This window comes from Capra hircus, chromosome 4 (genome assembly GCF_001704415.2).
Source record: "Capra hircus breed San Clemente chromosome 4, ASM170441v1, whole genome shotgun sequence".
NCBI classification, from domain to species: domain Eukaryota; kingdom Metazoa; phylum Chordata; class Mammalia; order Artiodactyla; family Bovidae; genus Capra; species Capra hircus.
In genome coordinates, this window is record NC_030811.1 from 12,077,949 (window position 1) to 12,091,874 (window position 13,926).

Sequence of the window (13,926 nt, forward strand, 5' to 3'; positions counted from 1 at the left end):
CTGGGCATCCTTGTTCTCTGAAACCTACATATGGATCCTGAAGTCCATATCCTAAGCTCAAGCAAAAAAAAAAAATATATATATATATATATATATATATATGAATATCTACACTTCCTTATCAGTGTTTTAAGCGACTAAAAAATGCAGATTGTCCTGGGAAAGAAAGTGAATATTTGGTCCCTGCTGCTGCACATTAATTGTGAAATATTGGTATAATCATAACAAACCAAATGAAATATAAATTTCCTTTAGTAAACTGAAGATAATTAATTCCCTTCCAGATGATGAAGTGGAGAAGTCCAATAACCATTTGTTTTATGATGTAAAGCTCCTTACATGCAAAACTATAGGGTCAGGAATGCTCAGCCAACTGAGCAATTGGGTTGGCTGCACATCCTCAAGTGCTGTATAATTTAGGTCAAGCAGGTTAATTAGCATATTATTGTTTGGCCAAATGAACAGTAAGGAGTTGCCAAACCTAAATTCCTTAAATAGTAACACATAAATCTTGGTACTGTGGCACTTCTACAGATGGCAGCATGCTATCTGATAGATGGAAAGGGCTGCTTGAGCATAACATTAGGATTCAAAATAGCAAAAGAACGCTACACTGAACAAATTTTACCAGAGCAGCAGAAATTTATCATGTTTGTTTTGTCACTGTAACTCACATTTCCCCAACTCAATCTCATAGGGACAAATACAGAAGGTAACAAGGGAGGGAGTCAACAAAAACAGTTTATGCAAAAATAGTGTACAATAAACTCCATTCTATGAAAGAAATGATGTAAACTGGTGTATTGTTGCTTTGCTTTGTGTGGATAATAAACTTCTAGGTCTCTTCCATTTGTTTCTTATTTATCTTGCTCTTTACACTATCACACAGTATTTATGGAAATATTTGATCAAGTATTCTTTCTCCATTTTATTGTATTTTGCCTTCTATCCAAAGGGCATTACATTTATCCTTAAATAAAAACAGAATATAAATGTACACAATTCATTAGGAGAGCAGTCTCTAAGAAAACATTTAATAAGAGGAGAAAATGGCCTCTACTTTTTAGCTAAAGATCTTTTTGGAAATTATAATTTAAATCCTATATCCTGTGTGTGTCAGCGGTCCACAGAGTCACCCCCAGGTTTGGTGATGCACTGGAAGGATTTACATGACCCAGAAGCACTGCTGTGGTTTTAGTTTATTACAGAACGAATATATAGATTAGATTCAGCAAAGTAAGAACCGTATCAGGCAAGTCCAGAAGAAACCAGGCATGAGTTCAGTTGTCTTCTCCCAGTGTATTTACACAGTTAGTATTTAATTCTCCCAACAACATGTGACAATATCCAGGAAGTGCTGCCAGCCAGCCAAGTTCACCTGAGCCTTGGTATCTAGTAATTTTCATTGAGAACTACTCATCTAGGCATGCAGCACCTGTGTGATTAACCTCAACTACTCCAGTGTGAGCCTCCCAGAGGTCAAACTGATATAACATGGCTCAAGTCCTGAGGCGTACATGCAAAAATCCACGTTTAACCATAAATCACATGAACATAATCTATCTGGTACAGACCAAGGTTTCAGTTATACAGAGATATTCTTATCAGCCAGGATAATCCACTGACTCAGAAGTTACATCCCAGGGGCCATCCAGGGGCCAATTCTGAAGATCTTTGGAATGTGCAGTGTTTGGGCAACCCAGCAAGGTGTTGTCCAGCTGCCAAGTTGTATCTGACTTTTTGTAACCCCATGAACTGCAGCACACCAGACTTCTATCACCTTTACTGTCTCCCTGAAGTGAAGTGAAGTGAAGTGAATTCGCTCAGTTGTGTCTGACTCTTAGTGACCCCATGGACTGTAGCCTACCAGGCCCCTCTGTCCATGGGATTTTCCAGGCAATAGTCCTGGAGTGGATTGCCATTTCCTTCTCCAGGGGATCTTCCCGACCCAGGGATCGAACCCAGGTCTCTTGCATTGTAGACACACGCTTAACCATCTGAGCCACCAGGGAAGTCAAGTTTGTTTAAATTCATGTCCATTGAGTTGATAATGCCATCAACTATCTCATCCTCTGTCACCCCCTTCTCCTCCTGCCCTCAACCTTCTCCAGCATCAGGGTCTTTTCCAGTGAGTCAACTCTTCCCATCAGGTGGCCAAAGTATTGGAGCTTCAACTCCAGTAACAGCCCTTCCAATGACTATTCAGGGTTGATTTCCTTTAGGACTGACTGGTTTGATCTCCTTAATGTCCAGGGTATTCTCAAGCGTCTTCTCCAGCGCAATTGGAAAGCATCAATTTTTCTGTGCTCAGCTTTCTTTATGATCCAACTCCCACACCCATACATGAATACTAGAAAAAACATAGCTTTTGGCTTTAACTATACAGCCATTTGTCAGCAAAGGGGTCTCTCTGCTTTTTAATATGCTGTCTATGTTTGTCACAGCTTTTCTTCCAAGGAGCAAGTGTCTTTTCATTTTGTGTCTGCAGTCACACTCTGCAGTGATTTTGGAGCCCAAGAAAACAAAATCTGTCACTGTTTCCACTTTTTCCACATCTATTTGCCATGAAGTGATGGGACTGGACGTCGTGATCTTACTTTTTTGAATGCTGCGTTTTGAGTGTTTAGTTTTTGAATGTTGACCCCAGATGGCTCTAGCCTTGATTAATTCTACCCATGTTCTTCATCATTCTTCCCAATTTTTCTGCAAGCTATACAATTTTTCTTCAGCAAATTAAGTATATGTTAAAATTTCCCTGAGTCAGATTTTGTTGCTTTCAACAAAGCATTTGGGTTATGTAAGAACTCTAGTAAGAACTTTAAATAATACATAAATAAAGGAATAGTTATAGGGAACATTTCTAAATTTGTAACAAAAGTCTAGTAACAGATTTCAAGGTTAGCATAATTTTTTAAGGACTTGAATATCCTGCAATGACTACCAACTTCTTCCCTAATCCTGACTGAGTAAATTCTAATATGAGATGACTTCAGTGGGTTGTTTTGTGACGTCTAATGAGAGTCTCAGTCTCTACCAAGCTACTTGCTGGTCTTTCTAAATGTGACTTCAATATCACCTTTAGTCCTGAGTTTCACTGTGTTTTGTAATTCTCTGGTCCTATCAAATTTCCCTGAATCTAGATAAAGATTCTTATTAAGTAGTCCTAAAGTTCTACATTATACTTCAGATTATTTTATATTAAGGCTAAATTTCCTACACCTTTCCTGAAATATTTGTGTCTCTAAGCCTTAAAGAAATTTAGTTCCTGTTCAGGTCCAATGTTACTTTACATATTTAGTGGCACTCAGCTTTGTCTAATTTCACTATAGGTCACTTGATTTTTGATGATGGACACAATGTTTCTAGAAGTCTTTACAAAATGAAAACAAAATAATCTTTACATTACCCAATCTAAGGTCTTCCATTGAATTCTTATTCTAGATGAAGAAAAAAATATATTTCTTGATTTATTTGCAAAGCAGAAATTCTTAACAAGCCCTGAAGCCCAATCCTGAAGTCCAATCCACCCTTCAATCCAAGAAGGAAGATTTTTGCCTTGATTCATGAACCTTCTAATGGCTATATCTCTTCCAAGAAACAGAGTGAGTTTGCAAATCAAACTGATGTTCCCACTTCAAGTTACCCTACTTTTCTCAATTATAATTCAGATTCTTAAAGCCAGAGACCACTGCGCAAATATCCCAGACCTGCATACAGAGTACGTGCAGACTTCTTCCCAAGGTCTATTCTCCTGAGAGAGGCCATGTAGTACATATTTTCCCCCAGTCCAAGGAGCCGCCATTTGCAGAGGTGTGGAAAGAGCTTGGGCATGTGGGCTTTGCGTCCACAAATGCACATAACACCTCTCACAGTGTGGGGCCCAGCAAGGATAGGCAGAAGAGACAGGTGGGTGGGCGAAAAGAGCTGAAGGCTGAGACTACCATCATCCTGCAAGTCGCTATAAGAATCCAAGAATTTTAAATGTAAAGCGGGCCTTTCAGGCCATTATGGAAGACATTTGTCTAGGCAAGAACATAGTTTTCTGGCTTTATTCCAATTTTAAAAGATATTTTCATATATGGTGTATGGACTCCACTTGTACCTAGATTCTAGGCAAGGTTGCTAATATCAAAAACTTGGCCCATCTTCTCTAGGATGAGTTGTCCAAATCTATACATTTTATAGACTATGTTTTACAGCAGGAATTAATATATTTTGCAGAGGTTATGTAGACACATTCTGACTTAAGGGAATGGACAATTCACATATTTTTTAAGATTGTCACACAAATTGGAGACAACATACCAAACTTAATTATAATATTCAGAAATTGTAGTATAGGATCCGTTTCATGCAGAACTTACATTTTGCTTTTCCACTTCAACCAACTCTTCTCTACTTTTATCTTTTTTTAATCTTTTGTTTACTTTTTACACACAATGTTAGAAAATAAATGCTGTCCTGCTGTGGCTGTGAACTCTTATCTTCTGTAGGCAGGAGACCTGGGGCTCTAATCCAGATTTTAGAGAACAAGGACTGAGTGTTGAAGGAGAATCTTGGTTAATCAAAGATTTGGGGACAGAAAGTAAGAGAAGGCTCAAAAAAAAAAAAAAAAGCACAAAGGGAGAGAGATAGGCAAAGCCTAGACAAAAAATAAAGAGGTTATCACAGAAGCCAGGCACCATGGACAAATTAGTTTTAGTAAAGTGAACAAAACACAGATCCTGGAGAAATTTCCTAAATCTTCTAGCTACAGAAGGACACTTGTACTCAAGTTTTGGGGGGGAGGGTACTCTTCAGGGGTGAAAAAACAATTCAGACATTGTGGATATGAATGTAAGCCCATTCTAATTAAAAGTGAATACTTCCAAGATGTAATTATTAAAGACTAGCTGTGTTTGTTAAGTGAACATGTCAGGAGTGAGGGCAATGAGAGGGTAATGATATGTACAAAGTCTCAGAATTAAAACCAAAACAAACAAACAACAACAACAAAAAATCCTGGGAAAAAAAGGATGAAAAAAAGGAAGGGAGTGAGGAAGGAAGGAAACACACTTGTTCAAAAGGCAAATCTGGGGAAATAACATGATTTTGAGGGAGATTTGAATAATAAATAAATTGTAAAATCAGAAAGGAAAGAAGGTAAACTAAGTGCAAAATTTTAGGCAGATTAAAATAGCAGAAGAGAGGTGAGAATCTTAATATAGCCCAAGTAAGCTCTCATATTAGATCAAGCAAGGCAATAAGTAGATAAGTTTTGGCAGAAAGGAAGAGAGAAAAGGACAGAGGATGAAGATTTATTAAAGTCTCTAGATATTACAAGGAGTCCAAATACTATTCCTACTACAGATAACATTGAAATCCAGTTGACAATCAAAAGTCGTTCAGTCACCCAGCCATCATCTGTTGAATACTTCCTATGTGCTGATCCCTGGGCTTTTTACCACCTATAAAGTGCTGAACAAAGGAAATATGATCCCCGATCTCATGGGGGCTTACTGTCCATGGAAGCAACAGATGATGAAAAAAAATTTTTTTTTACACAGATTCACTGTTGTCCAGTCACTAAGTCATGTGTGGCTCTTTGCAACCCCATGAACTGCTGGGTGCCAGGCTTCCTTGTTCTTCACTATCTCCTGGAGTTTGCTCAAACTCATGTCTATTGAGTCCATGATGCCATCCAACCATCTCATCCTCTGTCAACTCCTTCTCCTGCTCTCAATCTTTCCCAGCATCAGGGATGTGTTGGCTCATTTTCCAATGAGTTGGCTCTTCACATTAGGTGGCTAAAGTACTAGAACTTCAGCATCAGTCCTTCCAATGAATATTCAGGGTTAACTTCTTTTATGGTTGACTGGGATGATCTCCTTGTAGTCCAAGAGACTCTCAAGAGTCTTCTGTAGCACCCCAATTCAAAAGCAACAATTATTTGACACTAAATCTTCTTCATGGTTCAACTCTCACATCTGTACATGACTACTGGAAAAACCGTAGCTTTGACTATATAGACCTTTGTCGGCAAAGCGATATCTCTGTGTCTTAATATGTTGTCTAGGTTTGTCATAGCTTTTCTTCCAAGGAGCAAGTGTCTTTTAATTTCATGGGTTCAGTCACCTTCCACAGTGATTTTGTAGCCCAGGAAAATAAAATCTTTCACTATTTGCACTTTTTCCCCATCTATTTTCTATGAAGTGATGGGACCAGATGCCACACAGATTCATAAACTAATATAAATTGAGAGGCTGAGTTTCCAAATATATTGTGTTATAAAGCAATGTTTCAATATTGAAACTAGGAGATCATGGACCTCTAGACACTAATATCAATGAATGATCTGAAATATGAAGGGAGTATTGGCCAAGTATTGAGAGAGACTGGAAGCAGTTCAAGTAGAGAAAAGAGGATGTGCAAAAGCCCTGAGCTGAAAAAGGATTTGAAGTATGTGGGTTGCTGAATGAAGGCCAGTGTAGGTGGAGCACAGTAAGTATTATAAAGTTAGGTCATGTCTACTGGTTTCAAGATTTTTAATTTTTTATTGAAGTATAGTTGCTATAAAATATTATATGTTACAGGTATACTATAGGGTGATCCATAATTTTAAAGGTTATATTCCATCTATAGTCATTATAAAACTTTTCTGTGTTCAATATATCCTTAAAGCTTTATTTATTCCCAATAGTTTGTAACTCTTATTCTCCTCCTCTCCCCGCTTTGTGATTTATATTCTAAAGAATAAACACTCATATTCAGTACAAGGTAAGACCAGACCAATGTTTTGAAGTACATAGTAAGTCAAAGAAAGCAATCAAGACAGGTTGGCTTTTAAGAAAAATGGAATATGTGAAATCAAGTGAATTTTTCTAAAATATAGAGATTGTAAGATTTTTAGCTATACAAACATCTTAAGGAATATGAATCTTAAGGATACTAGGCTAGAGACAACAAAGAATATTAATAAGTAAAGAACATATGTACCAAATATAAACTCAAGCTGTTCCATACTCATGCAGAAGATAAGAAACTTTGGATCGTAAATAGCTCTTATAAAAATGGTTGAAATTGTTTGCTTGAGTGGAATATTCATAAACAATGTATGGTGCATCAGAATATCATAGATTCTGCAGCTCTACACAGCTGTGTTATGTGGTAGTGACATCTTTCAAGTACTAAGAAAGCAAGACGAACTCCACACACACAATGCTATAAAAATGATGACAACCACCCATCACAGGAAATTGGAGGCACTAACAGAGGAACTGGCATCAACATCTACTGAAGGATATCTAAATTAAATGAATTCAATTCTATATTTATGTGTTACATGAAAACTAGAATATATCTATGTTTAGCTACTTCTACCTGATTTTTTGCATTAACTCTAACAAGATCTGGAAACATGAATTCATCATGACCTCCAAAGAAATCTTTCTTATGAATGGGAAAACATGAAAAAAGCTCTGAAATTAGAATAGTCTAAAGACTATTGTCCTAGTGCAAAATTCTTTGCTCAAAAGCATTTCATCTTATCTTCAAGCCTCAGTTTCTTCTTATGCAAAATAAACATGAATTCACATTTATTCTCCATTTTCACTGTGCATGTTAAGAGCACCAGTATATTGTCATGGTTTTGCGGGGAGGCTCTACTATTTAACAACTTGAGATAATCTCACTGTGTCTCATTTTTCTTATCTATAGAGTGGACCACTTTCTGCAATTGTCAGAATTAAATCTTTCAGATTAGCACCCATTCTATACTATGGGACCAATGGATATTACTTATTGTTTTACTAATATCTATTGAATATGTAAAAAATATTTAATATTATAAAGTGCTATGCAAAATGCAGTCATTATTATTTTTATTGTGACATTTAAATTTCCTCTTAAATTCAAAGTTCATCAATATGAAATTTAGTCTTTTATGATAGTCTGATTTTTGTGGCTCATCGTGACCCTGATGTGTGTGGCTAATTCTGACAATTGTCAGTTAGCATAAAAGAAATGTGCCTGATTGCTTAATATACAGCAGATATGACTAGTCAAGATTGGCAGTGACAAATATTTTCATAATCTACTCTACAGCCACTCTACAACCACTTTCCATCCTGTTCTGGGCCCCTGAGGATTAACTGTATGGATTGCATCAATAGGATAATGATGCTTCTTGCTTCCAGTTGAGTTCAGCCAATGAGGAGCTCTAGAATGATCAGAGAAAGGGAGGGGACATAAGTTCTTTCATTATATTCATTCTCTGCTCTCTTCAGTCTGGTACTATCAATTTGTAAACCAGGTATTCCACTGATTCCTTTCCTTATGCTGATTGTCTCTTCACCAAAGCTTGTTCTCTGTTCAAGGCAGCTGGCTCAACATGACTTTATCTCCATCTCTTTGTTTCTTTGGCCCTAGGAATGGTATCACCTCCACAGCTAGCATTCCAGGTCCCTATGCTATTGCGGCTCCCTAGCACCCTGCCCACATCTCCATCATATGACCCATTGTAAATAAGCCTGGCTTGAATGGTCCTAATTAAATATCTTACTGAATGGACTCTAGTAGGAATCTTAAATTATTCTCTAATTTTACTCTCTCAGATTTTTCATTGCAGACAATGTATACACTCTGGCACCACAGAGCCCCCAAATTCCACTGTGACAAGACTCTACAAGAGTCAATTATGGAGGAATTGGGCTTCCCTGGTGGCTAGGTTGGTAAAGAATCCACCTGGAACACAGGAGACCCAGATTCAATCCCTGGGTTGAGAAAATCACTTGGAGAAGGAAATGGCAATCCACTCCAGTATTCTTGCCTGGGAAATCCCACAGACAGAGGAGCCTGGCAGGCTACAGCGTATGGGATCACAAGAGTTGGACATGACTTAGCAACTAAACCACCACTACCAAGATGCCTGATTATTCATTTCATAGGCAATGTTTGGCAGAGAAGAAAACACTTCTTAGGAAGAAGTCCAAGATGCTGACTGACTGTGTTAGTTAATGCTATAGCCCACGACTTCTTGAGACTCTAGAGCAGAATGGGGGGAGGGAGAAAAAAACTCAAGAAGGGAAGCTGTCACCTTGCATGTAGGAGTGTAAACTGACTAACTTCTATTTGGGCACATATATTAATGCACCGTCCTTTGTACCAGCAAGTTGGCGATGTCTCAGTTCAGTTCGGTTTGGTTCAGTTTGTTCAGTTGCTCAGTCATGTCTGACTTTTTGTGACCCCATGGACTGCAGTGCTCCAGGCTTCTCAGATCCCAGAGCTAGCTCAAACTCATATCCATCGAGTCAATAGCACATATTCTTAGATTATTATTTATCAGTAATGATTTACTCTTTGTAACAAGTGTACCATACTATGTTAATACTAGGAGAAATGGTGTGGAATATATAGGAACTCTTCTTTATCTTCACAATTTTTTTTCATTTAAAAAATATTTATTTATTCATTAATAAAATAATAATAAATCCATTATAGTTTAGTTTACATTTTAATAACAAAAATTATTTTTCAAAACAAAATGTAGTGAGAAGGGTGGTGTAGTCTTACATTTCACCCACCCCTCTCTCTCTTTTTTAAAATTTTTAATGAAGTATAGTTGATTTACAATGTTGAGTTACTTTCAGGTGCACAGTAAAGTGAATCTGTTGTCGATATTAACATATATACTCTTTAGATCCTTTTCCCATATGGGCCATTATAGAGTATTGAGCAGAGCTCCCTGTGCCGCAGAGCAGGTCCTTATTACTCCCCTATTTTGTCTGTGTTAATTGCTCAGTCGTGTCCTACTGTTTGCAGTCCCATGGACTGTAGTCTCTACAGCTCCTCTGTCCATGGGATTTCCCAGACAAGAATACTGGAGTGGGTTGCCATTCCCTTCTCCAGGAAATCTTCCCAACCCCAGGGATCAAACCCATGTCTCCTGCATTGCAGGCAGATTCTTTCCCACCTGAGCCACCAGGACCAGGTGTGTATATGTCAATCTCAATCTCTGGATTGATCCCTCACCCTCCCTACCCCCTGGAAACCATTAGTTTATTTTCCACGACTGCAACTCTATTTCTGTATTGTAGATAAGTTCATTTTTACTTTTTTTATATTCCACATATAAGCAATATGATATAATATTTGTCTTTCTGTATCTGACTGACTTCACTCAGTATGGCAATCTCTAGGTCCACACATGTTGCTACAGATGGCACTATTTCACTCTGTTCTATGAAGAATAGTATGGAAGTTCCTTAAAAAAACTAAAAATAGAGCTCCCATGTGATCCAGCAATCCCACTCCTGGGCATACATCTGGAGAAAACCATGCTTTGAAAATATACATGCACCCCAGTGTTCACTGAAGCACTATTTAACTGTAAAGTCAGGACACAGAATCAACCTAAATACTTTCACATTTTTTGGTGTAAATCTAAAACTGATCTAAAATTTAAAAAATTATTTTTTTAAAGCAGCACTATGTGAATGTAAGTAAAATGCCTTATGTATTAGAAAAACTTATAATGTGAATGAAAAAAAAAGGATAATGTCTTATCCACATAGTCTATCCTCACTGTGGACTTATAATGCAGTACTTTTATTTCTATTATCTGTGTTAATTATATTAGAGTAATATTTTAAAAATAAATAAATAAAGGCAATGCACAAGTGCTAATTTGCTTCAGTCATATCTGACTCTTTATGACCCCATGGACTGTAACCCCCCGGGCTCCTCTGTCCATGGGATTCTCCAGGCAAGGAGTGAGTTGTCATGCCCTCCTCCAGGAGATCTTCTTGATCCAGGACTGCCTCAGTGTCTCTTATGTCTCCTGTATTGGCAGATGGGTTCTTTACCACTGGCTCCACCTGGGAATGGGAAGCCCCCAAACATTGAACAATCAGTCAAAAAAAAAAAAGTTGATTAGGTAAAATAGTGATTCTCAGGTGGGGAATTATGAAAATAGGGGAATTTATGGAATTTTTTAAGGAGTCTTTTTTCACTTGTAGGTATATGAGATATATGAACAGTGTGTGTATGTGTGTGTGTGTGTGTGTGTGTGTGTGAGTGTGTGTGTCTTTTAAGAAGCATAATAGATTTTGCAGAATAATTTTATATTTGATTAAAAAGCTGGTTTTTAAAAATTCAAGGTTAATACATAGAATTCAAAATTATCTTGACTGATGAGAAATAGACCAAAGATTAATTTTATGTGTATTATTTATTCTCAACTCAAGTAGAAAGTATTTTATAGTGTTTAGTAAAAGGGTACAAAAGGGAAAGTCTGAGAATCATTCATCTATAGAGAATGCAAACCAACCATAAATATGATTTTAAGCTCTAGGTCAGAGAGAAGAGTGATAATATTGATACATCCAGAAAACTAGAAATGAGGTTACTTCAGTAAAAGGAAGACTAGCAAACTTACCAAAAATATATATATATTTTGGAGAGGGAGTGAGTGAGGGCTCTATTTTGAGAAATCAATAATAAAATGGAACTAGGAAAATTGTTAAACAAAAGTTACAGATCTGTGAATTATGAGCCTAAAGAAAACAGGTAATGTTATGTTCTTGCCAAAGGCAAGAAGTCATAAGAAAAAGTGCTGAAATTATAAAGCGATGAGACCAGTTACACAGGTCTCATATCAAAGTTTCTCACTTCATTTGGGAGTTACTTAATTAGAGGCCAATGAAGTGAAAGAAAGGGTGGGTTTTAAAAAGAGGTCGAACGAAATAATGAAAAGAAGCAGGGGTCGAGGAGGATGACTGAGTAAGAAGAGACTTGCATTCAGTTCAGTTCAGTGGCTCAGTCATGTCCAACTCTTTGCAACCTCTTGGTCTGCAGCATACCAGACTTGCATGAAGTAGTTGGAAACCTAGAATAGCTAGGCTGTGACCTCTCTGGGTTCAATAACTGTCTTGTTCATTACAGCTTGTAGCATTTGGCACAATGCTTATCACATGGTAGGTGCGCGCTAGTATTTGAGTGAATAAACAGTTACAGTAGAGGTCACAGGAAGAGAGCTAGACTGCAGCAGGACTTCCCTGGTGATCCAGTGGCGAAGACTCCATGCCCCCAATACAGGGGGCCCAGGTTCAATCCCTAGTTAGGGATCTAGATCCCACAAGCTTCAACTAAGCGTTTGCACGCCGCAGTTAAAGATCTTGCATGCTCAAGGAGGATCAGATTGAAGATCCCACGTGGCACAACTAAGTGCAGCTAAATAAATAAATAAATATTTAAAAAAAGAAAACTAGACTGCAGAGAGTTTAGAAGAAAGAAGGTATCGGGAACACACAATAATGTGATGTTGCAGTTGAGAGAGAGGACAGAGTCAAGAGAAGGGCAAAAGAAGAAAGAAAGAAAAGGGAAAAAAAAGGAAAAAGAATTTTGGTGTAAGGAGGGAGAAGAGAAAAACAGTTGTTGTTGTGGAGTTGCTACTGTCAGTGTTTTATAGTAAGTAGCTAGTGACAACTGGGCTTGCCCACTAAGTCCTCGTGACATACAATGACTTACTTGGTGTTATTAACACACATCCTTACAGTGTTTCAGGCCAGTGAGTTCATGTTGAAATTATCTTAGTACTCTTCCATTATTTATTATAAAAGGAAAACAAATAGGAGAAAAATTAATGATTAATTATTCTTAATTACCTCCAACTGAGTAAATTACACCTACAATATAAATTCAATTTGGGTGTTCTCTAGCTGTCAAAGGATGTTCAGAAAGAGTCCTGTTTTTCCTTGAGAACAGCAAAATAGATACAGCAAAGACCTTGTTCTTTATTCCCACGAATAGCCCATTATATTCCTTCTTATTTTCTAAAGGCACTGAACTTTATGCAAGTGAAGTGGGTATTGATAGAGAAGGTAACTCTTAATATTTCTAGCACTTTAGATTTTTTGAGCAATCTTCTGTAAAATGTCCCACGTTTTAGGACTATTTCAAATCGCTTTAAATAAGAGCTTCTAGATTGTTTGCATTTCCTCTATAAAAGAAAAAAAGGAAGAGTATTATGAGATAAGATTAGAGAGGTCATAAAGCCCAAGGTGCATGAGGTGAGAGAGGAGGGCATGAGTCAGGCTCATTAGATGTCAAGCTTCATAGACCTGGTTCTATCCTCACTCCTGAGTATTTTCACAAAGGACATCTTTAACACAGTCCAGTAATTTTCATTAAATTCTTTTGATCTGTCATTGAAAATTCTGATGTATTTTAAGAAGATATTATTTTTATTCAATGACTCATCCTACTAAGACCTTTTTCTGATTTTATTTCTCCTGTCCTCTCTAAGTGGTTTTATTTATGATCTTTTATTGATGGTGGGTTACTGTAACATCAATAACCATCATGCATAAGGAAAATGTAGGTGTTTATGCAAGATGATTTTTTAAATTTTCTGAGGGTTTTGCCATTAAGATTCAAGTATTCAACTTAAAATTGAATTACCTAAGGCTAGTTGAGGAAAAAAAATTTCCAGAGGTGAAATAAATTCCTAAAGAGACTTAAATAGAAGCAATAAGCTTCTTGAAGGGATTAGCAAGAAATACAGTCACATTTACAAACAGAGGCTGCCTTCTAATAATATGATTCTCTTCATCAAGGTCTAAAAAGGTAACACTCCCATTCAGAAGATCATTGCTTTGCAAGATATTTAAAGCAAGAACATAACGATGGTACAATACAAATAATAAATTATGAAGTCAGGAATTAGTGTGTGGGTGTAATGTTGTCATTTATATTCTATAACACAGAACATTTAATAAATTAACTGTCAGCTCTGAATTCCTTACAGTTATTTGTTCTATAAGGTTTATTCTGCCCTTTCTTTCTTTGGGGAATTGTTAAGTCAACTGACATGTAGAAAAATACAAAATAAAGGATATATGTCCTTCTAAACTCCTAGTTCTGTGTTAAGACATGAGATATTTTAAGGCT